At 39.1% G+C, this 19,896-nt stretch overlaps 1 long non-coding RNA gene across 1 annotated transcript in view; it reads right to left on the bottom strand.

Annotated features, from left to right (window-relative positions):
- Nucleotides 1-19,896, bottom strand: part of LOC125132057 (uncharacterized) — a 137,706-nt gene that overhangs the window by 9,981 nt on the left and 107,829 nt on the right. The gene's annotated exons all lie outside the window — the stretch shown is intronic.

The following is a 19,896-nucleotide window of genomic DNA, read 5'->3' as shown; positions in this document are numbered from 1 at the left end:
GTATAGTTTTTTTTTGGTTTTGTTTTGTTTTGTTTGTCTTTTTAAAATTTCTTGGGCCGTTCTCGCAGCATATGGAGGTTCCCAGGCTAGGGGTCTAATTGGAGCTGTAGCTATCGGCCTATGCCATAGCCACAGCAATGCAGGATCCGAGCTGCGTCTGCGACCCACACCACAGCTCACGGCAACGCCAGATCCTTAACCCACTGAGCAAGGCCAGGGATTCAACCCGAAACCCCATGTTTCCTAGTTGGATTCGTTAACCACTGCACCACAACGGGAACTCCTGTATAGTTTTAAAAACAATCTTATGTATGTATTTATTTTACGTACACATATTTTTTCAGATTCTTTTCCATTATAAGTTATTACAAGGTATGTAATATTGTTCCCTGTGCTATACAGAGGTCTTTGTGTATAGTGTTTTATGGTTATGTCATTTTCATTGCCTTTTTTTTTAATTTGGCCCTGGCCAATAATATGATGAGGCAGAGTAGCCCCAGTGATCAGTATTTTACAGACATAGAAACACTGCAGAGAGATTGCACGTTCTGCCTCAACCACCTGCTTAATTGCTCACTTGGGGCCAAATCCATCTCCCCTGATGCTGAAGCCAAGATTCTGTCTATTTGTCCATACTGACACTATTGGAGAAGGAGGTGACTGATGAACATGGCAGTACCTCCAGAATGGGACCGGAGTGAGGGTGCTTCTCTGTTACCGTGAAATTACTGAACTAACAAAAACAATGAGGACAGCCTGACAGAAGAAATCTTCAATTTCCTGCAACAGTGGAGAGGAGCTGCTATTAGCACCATGTTATTGTGACAGGCCTTCCTCCTGCTAGGGAGAGACTTTTTTCTGGTCCCACCTGTGGCATATGGATGTTTCTGGGCCAGGGATTGAATCGAAGCCACAGCTGCGACCTATACCACAGCTGCAGCAACACCGGATCCTTAACCCACTGGCATCTCCACAGAGACAAGCTGGATCATTAATCCACTGCACCAAAGCAGGCTATGGAGAGAATGCTACGAACATCTCAGAGATGAAAGTTTCTACTGAAGAGAACATGAATTCCCCATCCTAAGGCTTCAGCTACACTGCCAGTGTCTGGCGGGCAGGGTAAGAAGGAGGCCCTGACTCATCATCTTTTTATCTCTTTCATCGATGAAGTTTCCACCTAAGATTTCCATTCAGAAACATTTCTGCCACTAATGATAAATAGTTTGAAAATCACAAATCTTGTCCATGATTTCAGTTGACATTCAAATCTCCTTTACAGCATCTGCAGGAACTTGTCCAAGGACAAGAACTTGTCCCATCCCCATTGATGGGACCATGGCTACTGCAGAAAGTTCGTGTCATCTTAAGTGTTAGAAATTTCTTCGTTGCATTAAGCAGTGATCAGTCCCTCTAGGAAGCTTATTGCCCTTTGGTCTCAAGTTAGGCTGATATTCCAAGTATCGACAACCTGCAGAGCCTTCACAGTACATACCATCTGCGCATCAGTCCTGGTCCAAGTTAAGCCCCCAGGCCATAGAGAACAGGTGTAATTGCTTATCTGCAGGAATCCTTTTAGTAAGGTGTGTGGGAGTGGAGGGAGGTGGAGCAGGGAAGAGACAGCCACCAATTCAAGGCACTTCAGGATTGTCTGGGATCCCCATGACATCCCCATTCCATAAGCGTTCCTGGTTCTGAACTACTTTTTAGATTCCAGTCACCACATCAGCCAAATCTGAAAAAATGTGTTTTGATCTTCACTAATGTTGGTGTCACCAGCAGAGAGGGACCTAGGCTGGTACAGGGGAAGGAACATGACCATTTATTCATTCATTTAACAGTAACCTACCCAACTCTATTTATTGAGTACCTAGTGTATGCGAGACCTTATGCCAGGTACTAGAGATACACAAGTGAGCGAAACAGAAATGTCATCTTCCTCCATGAAACTTAAAGTCTACAGGTGAATAGATTATGACAAAATTTCTTTTGAACCCTAGCTTCACAGATCACAGGACAGTGATCTAAGTTCTCTCACTTTTTGTTTATTCATTTCTAAAATAATAAAGCCCATCTCATAGGATCACTGTGGTTTTAAATAAGATAATAAAGTCTCTGATACTTAATAAATGGTGGTAGTTTTTCTGTTCCTATCAATGTCACTTAAAAGCTCTCTTTACAGTGTCTGGCTTATATTAGGATTTCAGAAATGCTAGTGTACTTCCTTTACATTTTCTTCTTATTATTACTATTGAAGTTTTACAGTAAACTCTAAATCTTAGATTATGTCTGTATGAAGTGCATATGTGCATCCTTATAACCTCAACACAGCTCAATACATACGACATTCCTAATACTGATCATTTTCCTCAATCCATCACCCCCTCCAGGGATAATCACTCTCTGACTCCTATCACTATTTGTTAGTTTTGTTTATTCATGACCTTCACCAAATGGAATCTTGAAGTGTGCAGCCTTAAATCAAGATCCTTCTATATTTCCGTGATAGAGAAATATGGAAGATTTGTCCATATTTCCGTGTGCAGCAATACATCATTTTTAATTTTTTAATTTGTATTAATTTATGTTTCCAATTTTATTTATTTATTTATTTGTCTTTTTAGGGACATACCCATGGCATATGGAGGTTCCCAGGCTAGGGGTCAAATGGGAGCTGTATACCCTGGCCTATGCCACAGCTACAGCAATGCCAGATCTGAGGCACACCTGTGACCTACAACAAAGCTCACTGCAATGCCAGATCCTTAACCCACTGAGCAAGGCCATGGATCAAACAGAGTCCCCATGGGTGCTAGTAAGATTCGTTTCCACTGAGCCACAACAGAAACTCCTATCTATTTATTTATTTTTTACTTATTTATTTGCTTTTTAGGCCACAGGTGTGACATACGGAAGCTCCCAGGCTAGAGGGTCAAATCGGAGCTACAGGTGCCAGCCTACACCACAACCACAGCAACACAGGATCTGAGTCACGTCTGTGACCTACACCAGAGCTCAGAGCAACACAGGATCCTTAATCCACTGAGTGAGGCTAGGGATTGAACTCACATCCTCATGGATACTAGTCAGATTCGTTTCCACTGCCCTACAACTCAAACTCCCCATTTTTACTTGCTGTATACTTTTCCACTGTATGAATTTTCCACACTGTATTAATCCTTTCCACTGTCACTGGACATTTGAGTTGTTTTATTTGGCTATAAGGAATAAAGCTGCTATATGAACATTCTTTTACATGTCTCTTGGTACACATATGTATTCATTTCTCTGGGGTATGTATCTAGGAATGTCTAAAGGTAAACATATTTTATCCTAAGTATGTCTGGCCAATCAGTTTTCCTACTTATGTATACACATATTCCAAGCAGAAACTGATAAGAGGTCTACATTTTCACCAACATTTTTCATTAGCCAGTTTCCTCAACTAGATGGTACTGAAATACTCTTTTTTAAATAAATGATTTTTATTTTTTCCATTATAGCTGGTTTACAGTATTCTGTCAATTTTCTCCTGTACAGCAAGGTGGCACAGTCACACATAGATATATACATTTTTTCCCACATTATCCTCCATCATAAGTGACTAGATATAGTTCCCAGTGCTATACAGCAGGATCTCATTGCTAATCCATTCCAAAGGCAATAGTTTGCATTTTTAACACCAAATTCCCAATCCATCCCACTCCCTCCCCCTTCCCCTTGGCAATCATAAGTCTGTTCTCCAAGTCCATGATTTTCTTTTCTGTGTAAAGGTTCATTTGTGCCATATATTAGATTCCAGATATAAGTGATATCATATGGTATTTGTTTTTCTCTTTCTGACTTAATTCACTCAGTATGAGAGTCTCTAGTTCCATCTATGTTGCTGCAAATGGTATTATTTTGTTCTTTTTAATGGCTAAGTAGTATTCCATTGTGTATATATATCACATCTTAATCCATTCAACTGCCAATGGATCTTTAGGTTGTTTACATCTCTTGGCTATTGTGAATAGTGTTGCGATGAACATATGGGTGCATGCATCATCTTCAATGAAAGTTTTGTCCAGATATATGCTCAAGAATGGGACTGCAGAGTCATAGGCTAGTTCTATATTTAGTTTTCTGAGGTACCTCCATACTGTTTTCCATAGTGGTTGTACAAATTTACATTCCCACCAACAGTGAAGGAGAGTTCCCTTTTCTCCACTCCCTCTCCAGCATTTACTATTTGTAAACTTATTAATGATGGCCATTCTAACTGGTGTGATGTGGTACCTCATGGCAGTTTTGATTTGCATTTCTCTAATAATCAGGGATATTGAGCATTTTTTCATGTGCTTGTTGACCATCTGTATATCTTCTTTGGAGAAATGTCTATTCAGGTCTTTTGCCCATTTTTCAATTGAGTTGTTGCCTTTTTTGCTTTTGAGGTGTATAATGAAATATTACTGTGATTTCACTTGCATTTGGCTGATAAGTCATGACGTTAAATAACTTTTCAAATGTGTATTCATCATTTGTCTGTCTTTATGAAATATCTGTTCAAGTTTTAAGGCCTTTTTTAACTGTGGTATTTGTCTTTTATTTTTGGTTGATCTGTAGGAATTCCTGGTGTATTCTGGATAAAAGATCTTTCTATAGATATATATTGTACACATTCTACTCTAGTGTGTGATTTGTGTAATCACTCTCTTAATGGGTTTTTAATGAACAGAAATTCTTTTTTATTAAGTATAGTTGATTTATAACATGCCAATTTCTGCTGTACAGCAAAGTGGCTCAATAATTTATACATATATTCTTTTTATATTATTTTCCATCATGGTCTATCCCAGGAGACTAGATATAGTTCCCTGTGCTATACAATAGGACATTGTTTATCCATTATAAATGTAATAGTTTGCATCTACTAAACCCAAACTCAGTCCATTCCACTCCCATCCCCCTCCCTCTTGGCAACCACAGTCTAATGAATGGAAATTCTTAATTTTAGTAAATTTCAATGTATCAATCTTTTCTATTATAAGTACTTTTTTAATCTTAAGAAATATTTGCTCAACCTTCCTTTGAGTTTTAAGAGCTTATATGTAAGTTTTAAAGACTTGATTCTACCAAAAAGACTCAACATTCATACCAGTCTTTAAAAAAAAAACTGTCAATAAACTTTATTCTTATGAGCAAAAGAGAGCATGCTGGAAGCAAAACTTCACTAGACTCAAGAAAAAGTAAGCCCTTTGACTGACCAGTTCATCCAGTCTACATATAGTTTAACATAATGAGTTATTTGAGAAAGCAGTAATCTAGGATTTGCTATGTGAGTTTAATGTCTAATTTTGATATTCCTAGAAGCTGAGTTCTGGTTTACACTAAATTGCAAATAGCATCACCTACCTAGAGCTGAAAAATAGCAATGCTATTTTGTCCACAAGTTTTCTCTTCTCCAGACTGAGCTGTCACAGTGCCCTCAACTATGTCAAGAACACCAACCATCACCACGCTGATTGCTTTTCTCTGTGCACACTGCAAATTTTAAATGCCCTTAAAACAAGTTGCTCAAAAGTGACTTCCACTGTATGGGTGTGTTTGCTCCTTAATGTAAATTTGGCTCACATTCAGATTTATCTTTCTTTTCAGAAATATTGTGCCATCAATTTATGTTAAACCTACATTTAATTAAAATTCTTAGCCCCTGGTTCTCAGACTTTGGTGTGCATGTGAATCATCTGGGTGTTTGTTAGAAATCCAGATTTCTGGGTCCCAACTAAGAGAACCTAATACAGTAGATCTACAGTGGAACTCAAAAATCTGCATTTTTAACAATTCCCCTCATTAATAATTCTAGTTTGGGTGATTTTTAGCCTGTACTTTGAGAATGATTTCTTAAGCCTTTCCCACAGATGCTTTAGATAAAACTTAGCTCCTAATGGTGTTCTCATGCATTTGGATTTTAGGATCAAAGTTCATAACTTTGTATTAATTCCTCTTAAATTCACCAATGCAAAATTGCGGCAAAGGGGAAAAAAATCACAGTCTTTGGAGACAAGAAGACTGGTGTTCAAAACCTGCTTCTGCAAATGCTGGCCTTGGGCAAGTAAATAACTCCCTGAGTTTCAATTCCCTCATCTGTAAAATAAGAGAATGCATTCCTGACTGGGTTGTTGCAACCATCAGATAATCTACCTGCTGTAGCTACAGAGTGTAGGGCAAGTCCCCTCAGCACATTCCCTCATTATTCTAGCATATGGACATCTTGGGGAAAACTGATATTACCACCTGATTAATTAATTCTTCTCTCCAGCCTCCTGTAATCTGAAAATTTTGTTGACATTTTACCCCTGTCTTCCTCTCAGCCAGTGGTACCCAACCAGATGTGCATATGGGAATCCTCTGGGAGCATTTAAAAGTGCCACAGCCCTAAAATAAAAACCTCCAGAGGTTGATCCTGGTGAAGCATAGGCTTAAAAATCTCCCCAGATGATTTCTGATATGCATCCTGATTAAAGAATCGCTGATTTAAATAACTGGTAATAATGTGATTCACTATGTACCAAAACCCATAACATGTGCTGCCCCTTTGAACCATAAAAATTCACTCCTAGAAATGGACTCTGAGGAAATAACCATAGTTGAGTGCAAAGATTACAAGCATGTTTAATACAGATCTCTTTATAAATAGAAAAAGAAGGAGGAACAGAAAGAAGATAAGGCAGAATAATTGAAGGAGAAGAAGAAAGAAATTGGTTGCCCAGGGCAAGACACAGGGCACCCCCAAAAGTGAATACAAAATGTACTCCTTTCTGGACAGTATTGTGCAGCCCTAAGACAGCTGCCTTTTTATAATGGTTGCATTAGACACAACCATCTAATGTGGTACCTATGAGAGGTGATCACATGGATCACACATGATCACATTTTTCTTGATTTGAACACAACGATGAGGGAACTACAACAAAATGTTAGCAATAATTTGAACTTGGTGTTATAGGATGATAAGTTATTTATTTTATGTTACTCCATTTTTTAAATTTTTTTCGACAAAACATCATTCCTATATTAAACTTTAAAATATATGCTATATTTCATGACAGAATTTAGATCAAAATAATAAATATACTGCTAGAGATTCTCTTCAGGTCAAGATTCCTCCATTAATCAGAATTATTTAGCTACCCTCAATTAGTTCTGAGGAGAATATCTGTTCATTGAGAACAGGCTGGGTACCAGTGCTGTGCTGGGATGTCCCAGAGATGTTATTTCAGATGCTCTTCAAAACAGTCTCATGTGGGTGTGTACTATTATTATGCTCCTTTTACAGATGAGGAAGAGAAGGCTTAGCTACATTAAGTAACTACCTAAGAGGTCAAAACCAACTGATGGGAGAAACACGGTGTAGGGTACATGAGTTATCTCTTACATGTGAATCTACAAGTATCTCAAAATAAAAAGTTTAATTTTTTTTTAAAGCAAGTAATTGGCAGAGCAGGGATTCATTCACCCATAACCCTGTGTGACTCCAGCACCTGTACTTTCCCAGTCATACCAGTACTAAATTGGCCCCACTTTGCTCTTGTCAGAATGCCCCTTCTCCACCTTGCTCTATAAGACACTCCATGTAACTTTGCTGGAACTTTGCAAAAGCCCAACTCATTTTCTCTACAGTGTGACTCGGCTTCCATCGTTCTTAAAGGCCATTTGCCAGGTCTGCTAGAGGCAGCAGAGGGGCAGCCTGCAGATTTTGGTGCCAAGAAGGAGCAGAGTAAAGGAGGTAAGAGTCACTGGGCATTTTGCCTGACTAAGGACTCTGGGATTGGACCCTCAATAGATATGCAAATTGAATTCTCTGTAATTTGTGCTTTTGAATAACCTCAGCATGTGTTGGATGTGTGCAAAAAGAACTGTAAAATAAAATTGCAGACAAAGGGGGGAGTCAGAACACAGAAAGGGGAAGAATCAGTTTATTCCATGAGCCAAACAATGGGTCATAATAAATTCGCCAGCCATTAGCTCTTTGGTTGCATGGAACAAAGAGATTGAAATGAAATGGGGAAAAAAGAATCACAGTTAACTGTTCGGTGGCTGGCCTGCTTCCATTTGGCCGACCAGACAGATCATGGGATGAGCCTGGGGCATCTGTCACCTCCGTGGGGCAGCCCCCACTGGTTTGCAACCCAGCCATAGCTCTTCCATATGTTCAGGTGCCATTGGGGCAATTTTTCCTTAGGAAAAACATGCATTAAAAAGATCCAATTGTGTTCTAGCCAGCCATCAGTTAATCCATAGTTATATGCTCCCAAAAGAATTATAAGATAGGCAGGGTGTAAAAGAAGAAATGCAGAGATGTAAAATGAAAGAAAGAAAGAAAGAAAGAAAGAAAGAAAGAAAGAAAGAAAGAAAGAAAGAAAGAAAGGAAGAAGAAAGAGGAGAAGGAAGGAAGGAAGGAAGGAAGGAAGGAAGGAAGGAAGGAAGGAAGGAAGGAAGGAAGGAAGGGAAAAACAGACAGACACAGAAAGAAAGAAAGACACAGAAAGAAACTGAAAAAGAAGCAGAGAAAAGAGAAAGATTATAATAACTACTGTTGCCAGTGCTGCCATTCCCACAAGTGGCACCATCATCATTTCTGAGTATTAACTATGGCCTCAAACCTAAGGGTAGCCCTCCCCCCAGAAGAAAGCCCTGGCAGCTCTCCACACTCCTCCCAGGAGCCCTGTGAAGATCGCTGTGAAATTGTCATCTTGTTTGAGCATGTCTCAATCACTGAACTCCTCACCTTACTCTTAGTTATCTTTTAATTTGTTCCTCCAGTAGACTCCTAGGTCCTTGATAGTAGAGCATAGAATTCAACTATGTATGCTAAATGCCAAGCATTGGGCCTCACCCATTTTAGGTACTCAAATAATATTTACAAATGTTTTAGATGGATGGATGGATGGATGGATACCAGACATTCTAATACTCACGTGGCTTGATAAGTTAGCTGTTATTAATCTCATTTTATAGATCAGAAAAGCAATGCCCAGAGAAACTCAAGTCTATCTAAGTTTTTACACTGTGAAATAGCAAAGAGTTTCTCAGGGATATCTCCTGAGAAGCAGAGAGGGACAAAGGTTTGGAGAGGTTCAGGGAACAAATGGATAGGGAAAGAAGAAGAAAACAGAAAGAAGGGTGAGGGGAAGTTGGGAAGAGAGAAAAAGGGGTTCTGCTTGATGCCCTCATGATAAAGGACAGGGCTTTAGCTTTGTTTTAAAAATGAGTAATAAAGTCTAGGATGAGCATAAGCTGGGGATGGATGACATCATATTAGCACAGAATCAAGCATTTAGAGAGACCCCTAAATCCTATTTGGCTGTGACAGCAGGTGGACAGGGGTTGGGGATTTGCAAACTGGCCAAGGTCATCCCTGGTAGCCCTAATGCAAAATAAATGTTAATGGAGATTTGATAAATAAACAGAAGTGCTCAGAGATTCTGGTATCCATGTTCCAAAGAGGAGCCTACTGAGGCAGTTTTGCTTGAGTGAGGCTGGAACAATCTTGCTCTTAAAGACATAAGCCCCATGGACCCTGCTTGCCATAATTTTCAGAGTAATATGATTTTTGACAAATTCATTAAGCAATAAGACATGACAGACTGTAAATTGCTTCAATGTTAATTTATGTCCACTATATTGTTAGGCATCCAGCCAAAGCTTGGTCCCATCTGAAAGCAGAGATATAAATTGCCATTGTGTAACCACAATCTGGAAAGCTTTGTGAGGATCAGAGAATGATCAAATCTCAGAATCCATAACACATAGAAGGAGAATTAGATCCCTTACCCGAGCATCAGCTTCCACTGAGTGCTCACATTGGAATGGCCATCTCCCCTGAGAAGAGTGAATCAGAGTGTTGAGAATACAAATAGCTTTGTTTCCATAAAGTGATAAGCCCTGTACTAAGGGTAAGACATCATTACTTATGAGGCATAGGAAAACAAATGAACATTTCTAGAATGGGGATGAGAAGAGGAGACCATAGAAGTTTCCAGAAAGAAGGTGAGTCCTAAAATAAACACAGACATTCCTCAAATGGAAAACAAAGGAAGTTCATTGCAGGAAAACTTCACAGAGGCATGAAAGTATGGTGTGTTCAAAGAGCTTGAGCAATTTGGTGCAACCATAACCCAGGGTGCATGGAAGAGAATCATAAGCAAGTTGCATGACAAGAGAGTAAGTTTGTGTCAAACTGAGAAGACAAACTCCATACAAAATGTCTAGGAATTTACTCGATGTCTCCTTCTCTGCATAATATCATTGCCACTGCCTACTTCAGGCTGTTATTGTCACACTTGGAAATTGAAGACTCCTATCAAGAATGACTGTCTCGGAGTTCCCATCGTGGTTCAGTGGTTAATGAATCCGACTAGGAACCATGAGGTTGCGGGTTTGATCCCTGCCCTTGCGTAGCTGGGGCTCTGGCAGAGGCCAGAGGCAACAGCTCCGATTAGACCCCTAGCCTGGGAACCTCCAGGAACCACGGTGTGGCCCTGAAAGGACAAAAGACAAAAGATGAAAAAAAATAAAAACGAAAGGATGGCAGTCTAAATGAGTCATTTGTTATTAAGGATGTAACCTCTGAGGCTGATACACTATGCTGATAATTTAGGCAACAAATGATAACAAAAAGAACAATGGCTGGTGTATACTGATTGTCACTGTCACAGTCACTCCTAGGCTGGAGCACTGGATCAGAATACAACCTCTCAAAGGCTATTTTACTGGAGAGGTTTTCCAGGCCAACGTCTTCAGAATCCAGAAAAACAATTTTGGATCTCTTCTTTTCTCTGCATGCATCTAGGGAAAGATAAAGGGATGACTTGGTTTGGGGATGCCATAACTCTCCATGCCACCAGCCCTGTTCCCTATTTACTCAGCAGAGCCCCTTCACACACCCTTAGGCTGAATTAACAGATTCAGTGCCATAGACTTGATTCCTCTTTTTTATATATATATATAATGATTTTAATTTTTTTCCATTATAGCTGGTTTACAGTGCTCTGTAAATTTTCTACTGTACAGCATGGTGGCCCAGCTACACAATACTCATATCAGACAAAATAGACATTAAAATGAAGGCCGTAAAGAAAGACAAAGAAAGACACTATTTCATGGTTAAAGGATCCATTCAAGAAGAGGATATTACAATCGTCAATATAGGAGCACCCAGATACCTACAACAAATACTAACAGGCATAAAAGGAGAAATTGATGGGAATACAAGCATAGGTGATTCCTCTTTAAGTTTCCACTGGGCATATCTAAGGAAAGGTGGAGAAAGGGGAAGAAATTACAGGAACTGCTTCCTAAACTATGGTAGCAGAATTGAGAGAATTCAATCATGAAACGAACTGGGAGACCTGGGTTTTACTTCACCTTCCCACCAGCCCTATAGCCTTGAGCAAAGATGGCATTCCCTGTCTGATCTGCTATGTGAATTAAAATAAGATCCTTCATTTTAAAACATCTGGCACAGAGTAGGCCCTCAGAAGATGCTTATCAAATCTGCATCTCCAATCAGGTTGCATGGAACTTGAGAAATAAGCAGTATTCATATGGGAAAGGCCAGATATGTTGGGAAAGGGCTGCAGACCCAAGGCATAAGCCCAATGAAGTCATCGGCATGATCTCTTGGCATTGTGCACGGACTTTTAGTACCTTGTCCAGGTATTCTCCGCCCCCAGAGACCTTTTATCCGTTCCCAGTCTATACTGATGTTGTTCGTGAAGCTGGCATGCTTTACTAGTCTTCATCAACCTACACACGTTGAGACAGATCCCAGGAGGTGGAGGGAAGTTTTGTTTCTGGTGAAGCTAGCTATGTGTGAAATGCATTGAGTCCTTGGGGATTCCTGACATGATTTAGACATTCTTTGCCTGCCCACTGCACGAGGCTTTATACAGGGAAGGCATCCTGTCATCTTACTAAGTAATGGAAAGCAGACAAGATGTAGTAGAAAGAATGCTGGTCTTGGTCTCAGGAGGCCCGGTTCAGGAGGCTCCACTCTGTCAACTGGGAGACCCTGAACAAATTAACTTTTCCGAGCTTCAGTTTGCGTGTCTAAAATGTAAATAATAGCACCTACTATTTGGGATTATTTCTTGACTCACATGATATAACATGTGAAAGCACTTTATAAATTGTAAAATGACAACAATTGTGAGTGTTGCAATCCTCATCATTGTTATTTATGGTGATGGAACAAATAGGCTTTGCAGCCAGTTAAATCTTTCAGTCTTCATGTCCCCATTACCTCTTGGCTACTGTTTCCATAATTCAGGAAGACATAATTCATTTCCAGGTGATTCAGATGAGGAGGCTCTAATGAAGCCCTTACTTAGAAAAGTGTTGGTAACGTTCAGGGAATAAGCAAGGAATGGTGAGGTACCACAAGGCCGGCAACAGCTGTTACTCCCCACTACAGAGTGAAAGGATGGAGTAGAAGCTTCTACCAGAGCTCAGCATGGATGGGAGCCCTAAAGGAGGAGGGCCCTGCCAGAGGGATACAGCTCTTGCCAGATACGGGATGCCAAAACAGGAGTGACTTCTCCTCCCCTTCTGCCCACTAATAACCCATTGGTTGAGCCCAATCCGAAGGCAACCAGCAAGGGATCCCAAATCATGCAACTCACAAGGTCAAACTCCCATAAGACTCAAGTCTTTGTGGTCCTCTGTTATTTCCTATATTCTGCTCTTTATAGTGTTTTGTACATGACACCTAGACAACACCATAACTCGTAATTATGAACAGGAGTCTGAGCCAGGATCTGCGTTCAAATCTTGGATATGTTATTTGCTAGATATGAGACTTTAGGGAAATTTGTTTAGCCTCTCAGTACCTCAATTTTCTCATCTATGAAAGGGACCTTGTGAGAGTGCCAATTTCAGGGGACAGTTAGAGTATAAAATTCAGTAATGCTAGTAAAGCACTTTTCAAGTTACACACTAATATGAATATTATTGATGTTGCTGTTTTACTTTCCATAAACCCATTTTCCACTGTGCTCCTCTCTCCCACACCTCTGCACTGGAAACACTTCTTCATGGAAACCTCACTCTTTTGCATTAAGAACCTATTTAATAATTCTACAGTTTTGTTTTTCCTAACTGAAACCTGGATCTCCCTGGTAGACTTTTCTAATTTATTTCTTTTTTATTTGACTTCTTGCCAGCATTTATATTTTAACCATTCCTTTCTCTTAGAAAAACCTTCTCCCCTTGACTTTGGTGTTAGTATCTCTTGGCTTTCTTCTTGATTGGCTAGACCATGTCCTAAACTGAATTTATTTTCCTTCCCCAAAAACACACTCCTCTCCTCTTCCTTAATTAATGACACCCACATCACCCAATTGCTTAAATCTGGGTGTCTCACTGCCTTCTCACTCCTTATACCCTATAAATCACTGAGCTCCACACATTAAGCCTCTAAAATATCTCTAGAATCTATCTTCTCTTCTCCATCCCTAATAGCATAGTGTTCATGTGAGTCATCACCAACTCCTGGCAACTTTATTGCAATAACTTCCTAAGTGATCTCATTGCCTCTTCTCTTTCTTTCTCTACTCATTCTTCACACTGTAGTCGGAAAGGCCACTCTAAAGAAAACACTTTCTCATGCCCCCATCCTTTTTAAAACCCCCTCAGTGATTTTCCACTGCCCTTATTAGAAAGCCCACTCTCATAACTGCTAGCAAGACCCTCCGTGACCTCACCCCTGGATACTCATCTAGAGACACTCTTCTCTCATTCAAACTCGGTCATAAGTAATGACCTGTACATTCCCCAGCACTCAAACTTTCTCTCTCCTCTGGGTGGTATACATGCTGGCCAGGACCCTCCATGCCCAAGTTGCACTTGGCTAACTCTGCCTTGACCTTTGCATCTCATCTTGGATGCCACTTTCTCTGGTAAACTTTTCTGCCCCTGAAATTCTGACTTAGTTGATGCTCTTAGGCTTTCCCCCATGACTTTGAAGTGTTGATTCTATGGATGCCGATTACATTAATCTTTGTTCATATTGTTTAACCTTTGTATCCAGTACCTGGCATTTCTGAATAAAAGATTCCACGGGAGAAAGTAGTCACTGTCTGATCTCCATTCTCCTGTAAGTTCACTGCTATGACTCTAAAATTGTCTCCCAAATAGAGATGAAATTTGAGCGAATGAAACATGTTCTTGATATCGAGCCATTTAAGTTCTAGAAACATTTTTCTGTTACAGGGGCCATTTTAGAAACTGTGTCATTCCACAAGGAACTTCAGGAACCCTGTTCAAGGTCGTAAAATAGTAGAAGGTCAATCAGTGTGAAATTAAATAGGACATATTATCAAAGAGGGCTATTAATAAAACAAATATAAAGCTGATTTTTACCTGAGGCAAGCAACATAAACTTATTTTCCTAAGAGTTCTAGAACAGTCTCTCATTTTAGGAAAGTCCGTCAGGCTACTTACTATTGGGTCCCTGTCTAAATGCATGTATTTTGCCACTGGACTAAGTCAAAATGTCCATATTTTGTCCATAACAGATACTCTTGAACTGTACTAAATGTTTTGGAACACATATTATTGAAAGACCATTCATTGTCTTTTTCCCTGCAGTTTTCACCATTTACTTCTAGCTGTGCTTTCTTATTTCACAAGAAGTAATTCTACTAAATAAATCTTGTTAAACAATAAGAACATATTTTTTTCATAATGAAAAGTCTTGGGTTTCAGAGTTAAGCTCTCACAAGTATAGATTGTTGTATATTAATTATATCTCAAGTAAAAGACTTTTAAAAAGGACAAATGGTTAATACATCACTCTGGTCCATTGATCTAGTAATCATGTGGGGACTGAGGCAGTATAGTGTGAATAGACAGAAACATGTTGCTATAGAGACATCTATGTTGCTATTTTTTAAACAAATATTGAGCACATACTATATGAAAGTCCAACACCAAGTTCTGATGATACAGCAACAAAGACACATTTCCTGCCATCCAAACCTCATGGGTTAGTGGGGTAAAAACACAAGTAAATATACATCTCAAATTCAATGGGATAACTGTTTAGAAATAGAAAGACAATTCAGCTTTTTTTTTCTTTTTTCTTTTTAGGGCCACGCCCCCAGCATATGGAAGTTCCCAGACCAGGGGATAAATTGGAGCTGCTGCTGCTGTCCTACATTACAGCCACAGCAACATCAGATCCAGACTGCATCTGCAAACTACACCACAGCGTGGCAATGCTGGATCCTTAACCCATTGAGTGAGGCCAGGGATCAAACCCACATCCTCATGGATACTAGTCAGGTTCTTAATCTGCTGAGCCACATGGGAACACCCCATAAGCGCTATTATTAAAGCCCATTTTACAGATGAAAAAGCTAGGGCACAGAGCAATTTAACACAGATCGGGAATGCTTTGTTTTTTTGTTTTTCTTTTTTTTTTTTTTTTGACTGTGCAGTATCTTTTATTTTCTTTTTATAACTTTTATTTATTTTTTTTTGCACTGTACAGCATGGGGACCAAGTTACACATACATGTATACATAATTTTTCCTCCCATTGTTGTGTTGTGACATAAGTATCTAGACATAGTTCCCAATGCCACACAGCAGGATCTCCTGGCAGTCAGATTCCAGAGCCCAGCACTCCCTGTCCAGAGGAAAACACACAAGGTGCTTTGGGAGCAAGGAAGGAGGACATATAGTCCAGCCTGGTTGTCTGAGAACAGCATGCATTTCCTGTCTGGCTTAGAAAATTTAGTTTCCATTCAGGCTAATCCTAAAGTGAATATTCAGCTCTGACCTCCAGTGCCTCCCCCCACATCCCATGAAGCAGAGCTGTGCATGAAACTGACACAGCTGATTTTGTATCAGCCCATCATGTTATTAGTCAGTTAGGCCTTGGGAAGCTGACAGAGAAGCAGATGTTAGGAATATTATACATAGTATAACTATCATAATGATGTGCAGTTGTCAAAAGCATCTATTTTCTTAGTTAAAAAGAAGAGCATTTTATGTGGAAATTTCTTACAAAGTCTATTTTTCAGCCCAGAGCCAGAGGAGAGAGTAAACACAAGAAGCCCAAGGAAAGGTAGATGGAAGCAGAGGGTGAATGTTTAGTCTGTGTCTAATAGTCTGCAAAGAACATATGCAATTTGGGAAGATTATGGAGGGAACTGCCAAGGCCAAGCAAGCTCTCTCTGAGGTATGCACTTGATATATTTAGAAAGCATTAGCTGGCACTCACTGAGCTAAGTTGCCCTTTGGTCTGCCCAAGTGTGAATTGCACACAGAAGCAAAGAAAGGACACACTTTCTAATAAGCTCCTACTGTGTGTCAGGTGCTACATCCCCCTTACAATTATCAGCTAATCCTCAGAAAAAATATTACAAGAGAAATATTTTCTCTTCTTCTTGCAACTGAACAAATTAGTCTCGAAAATATGCCCAAAGTTGTGCTTATAAGATGCATGGTCAGAATTCAAATCCACCCATGACTAGCACCAAAGCCCTTTCAACTCTTACAGCTTTCCCTCTGAGAATGTTTAGGACTCTCGTCAGGCATCACATAACATTTAGGCTGGTACTCCCAAATCTGTGAGGGCAGGGACTATTATTTAATTCCAACTACTACTTTTAAAATATCTAAAATACAGTGGGTACTCAATGATTTTTTTCTAAAAATTCTTTCATAGATTTTATGTTTTAGCATAATTTTAGGTTCACAGCAAAATTGAGAGGAAGGTACATGTATCTCCTATCCCCCCAGTGCAAGGCTCCCCCACCATCAACATCTCACACTAGAGTGGATACTTATTACAATCAATGGACCTGCACTGAAACATCATCGTGACCCAAGGTTCACAGTTTACATTAAGGTTCACTCTTGGTGTCGTACAGTCTAATGGTTTTGGCAAATGTGTAATGACATGTATCCACCATTTTAGCATCATAGAGAATAGTTTCACCGTCCTAAAATTCTTATCTTTCACCCTATTCATCCCTCCCTTGCCCACAACACCTGGCAACCATTGATTTCTTACAGTCTCCATAGTTTTGCGTTTTCTAGAATGCCATATAGTTAGAATCATCCAGCATGTAGCCTTCACATATTGCCTTCTTTTACTTGATAGCATACATTTAAGGTCTCTCCATGTGTTTTCATAGATTTATAGCTCTTTTTTTAGTGCTGAGTAATATTCCAATGTCTGGAGGTACCACAGTTTACTTATCCATTTACCTGCTGAAGACCATCTTAGTTGCTTCCAAGTTTCAGCAATCATGAATGAAGCTGCTATAAACATCTGTGTGCAGGTTTTTGTGTAGACATAAGTTTTCAGTTCCTTTGGGTAAACATCGAAGAATGTGACTGATGAATCATATTGTAAGAGTATGTTTAGTTTTCTAAGAAACTACGAAACTGTCTTCCAAAGTGGCTGTGCCATTTTGCATTCTCCTCAGCAATGAATGAGAGTTCCCATTGTTCCACATCCTCACCAGCATTTTGTGCTGTCAGTGTTTTGGATTTTCTCCATTCTAATGGATGCATACTCCACAAATATTTTTTCAGTAAACAAATTTTAAATCATAAATTAAGACAAAATGAAATTCTAAAATATTAAAAAAGTTACGAAATCTATTCTTTACATTATTACTTTTAAAAGACTGAGAATAAAAGCAAAGCTTCCACAATCAAACTCTAACTTATCACTTAGGTTAGAGTTTATCACTCACAATCTTCAAGCCAAATGGTTCTACCTGTTCCAGGCAGGTTACCCACTAAGTGTATGTGTATACTGGAGCTAGGGGTAATAGGAATGTGTTCTAGAATCTTAGTCTAAGATCCTTATCATGACTACATTTTATTCTTCTCTAAGCTACAATATTCTTCTCCTTACATTTGAGATGAAATATAATCATATCTCTTTTATCATTATACTTGATTGCTATGGAGACTGTTGCCATTATTAAAGAATAAGACAGTACCTCCGTATTGACATGCTTCTATTTATAAGCCTTCCAGACATTAAGCATAGTAAACCTACAATAACTTAGAGTGGCAAACACAAATAGAACAATATGAGATTATGAAATAAACCCAAATGCACAGATAGTATATAATAAGTGGCATTTCAGTTTTAGGAAAACTCTATCAGTGAATAAATAGAATTAGTGTGATAGGTTATAATGGGAGAAAATTTTAGTTCCTACTTCATACCTTACACACAAATTAATTCCAGAAGTATCAAAGTTTTCAATAATTTAAAAGGAAACTAAAAAAAGACTAGAGGAAAATTTATGATTTATTTTAACAATCTAGGAGTAGGGAAGCCTTTACGAAGAATAACACAAAACCTTGAAACTTTAAATAGGTCAGTAATTTGACCACATAAAAATAAAATATTTATGAGTGGCTAAAAATAGTCAGAAGACAAATGAAATTTTTGGGAAAATATGTTTGCAACTCATATCATATCAAAGAGCTGTTTTTCCAAACATATAAAGAGTGTTCAGAGAAAAATAGTAGAAAGTATCTCTAATCCCACAGAAAATGCTCAAGTGTACATAGTTTACAGAAGAATACAAATGGGTTTTTAAAATAAGAACTAATGCTAATGTCACTCATGTGAGAAAATTACTGGGACACCATTTTTCTCTTGCAAATTGGCAATGATCCATATTTTGAAAATATGTTTGGATGGTAAGGAAATGAAGCATTCTTGGATATTGCTGGTGGAATTGTACATTATTATAAACACACGGGAGGACAAATGGGAAGTACCTTTCAAAATTACACCAGTACATACCATTTGACCTAGCAATTCCACTTCCTTGTATTCATCAAGCAGATATACCTACACATATGCTTGTGCTTTTTATTGCAAATCCCATCTAAATAAGGACTGAGTGGTTAACTAGAACATGGTGCATTCTTACAATGGGATACCACGTAATCATAAAAAAGGACAAGAAAACATTTTATGTCCTACAATCAAGATGTGTTTTTATATTTAAAGAAGCACACGATCTTGAGGGAAACAGAAGAAATGTAATAGCACATACTACATGATTCCATCCATATGGCCTTTTTGACCAGGAGAAAATAATAGATAATGATAAAAGTAAGGCTGGCAATGATCTCAGAGGGCGACTGGGAAAGGCACAAGGGCAGTTGTTGGGGTCTCGGTAACACATGTCTCAATCCAGGTTATTACTTTGGCATATATTGGGAGAAAAATTCACCACACTGTACACAAGATCTCTGTGCCTTACACCTTATATCTTAATTTTAAAAATACAAACAAGGTGCAGAACAGTGTGCATAACATTCTGTGTTTTGTACAAAATAAGCAAAAGAGAAAAAGTATGCAGGTCTCTACATGGAATTGTTTAAACTTGCATAAATAGTTCAAGAAGGCCTCACAAGAAATTGATAATACCGCTTACCTCTGAGCAGAGTTCCTGGGTGACTAAGGGCAGAGGTGAGAGGAAGACCCCCTCACTACCTACCTTATGCTATTTTTGCATATTAAACCATGTCATTATCTCACCTTACTGCAACATAGACTGAGTTAAAGTCTTAAAAACACACCACCTGAAATTGTCCAATATCCCTGGGGTTTACTCAGTCCTACTTAAACATGCCAGACCAACTGAAAACTGGAAGGTCTGCAGTCAGCCCTTGGTTGGCATTGTCTCTCCTGCCACATGGTGTCACTATTGAAAGCTGGGCCTGTAAGACCTGACAGACAGTTATCCAACATCTCACCCCTCACCACCTCCAGGGACACAATCGCTTAGACCCTTAGGTTGACCAAGTTCACAGGCTCAGACATTCCATTTTATTCATTCATTTAATAAAATTTACAAGTGCC

Source organism: Phacochoerus africanus, chromosome 8 (assembly GCF_016906955.1).
Source record: "Phacochoerus africanus isolate WHEZ1 chromosome 8, ROS_Pafr_v1, whole genome shotgun sequence".
NCBI classification, from domain to species: Eukaryota; Metazoa; Chordata; class Mammalia; order Artiodactyla; family Suidae; genus Phacochoerus; species Phacochoerus africanus.
Note: the sequence above shows the minus strand (reverse complement) of the source record. Positions and strands in the feature narration are given on the sequence as shown.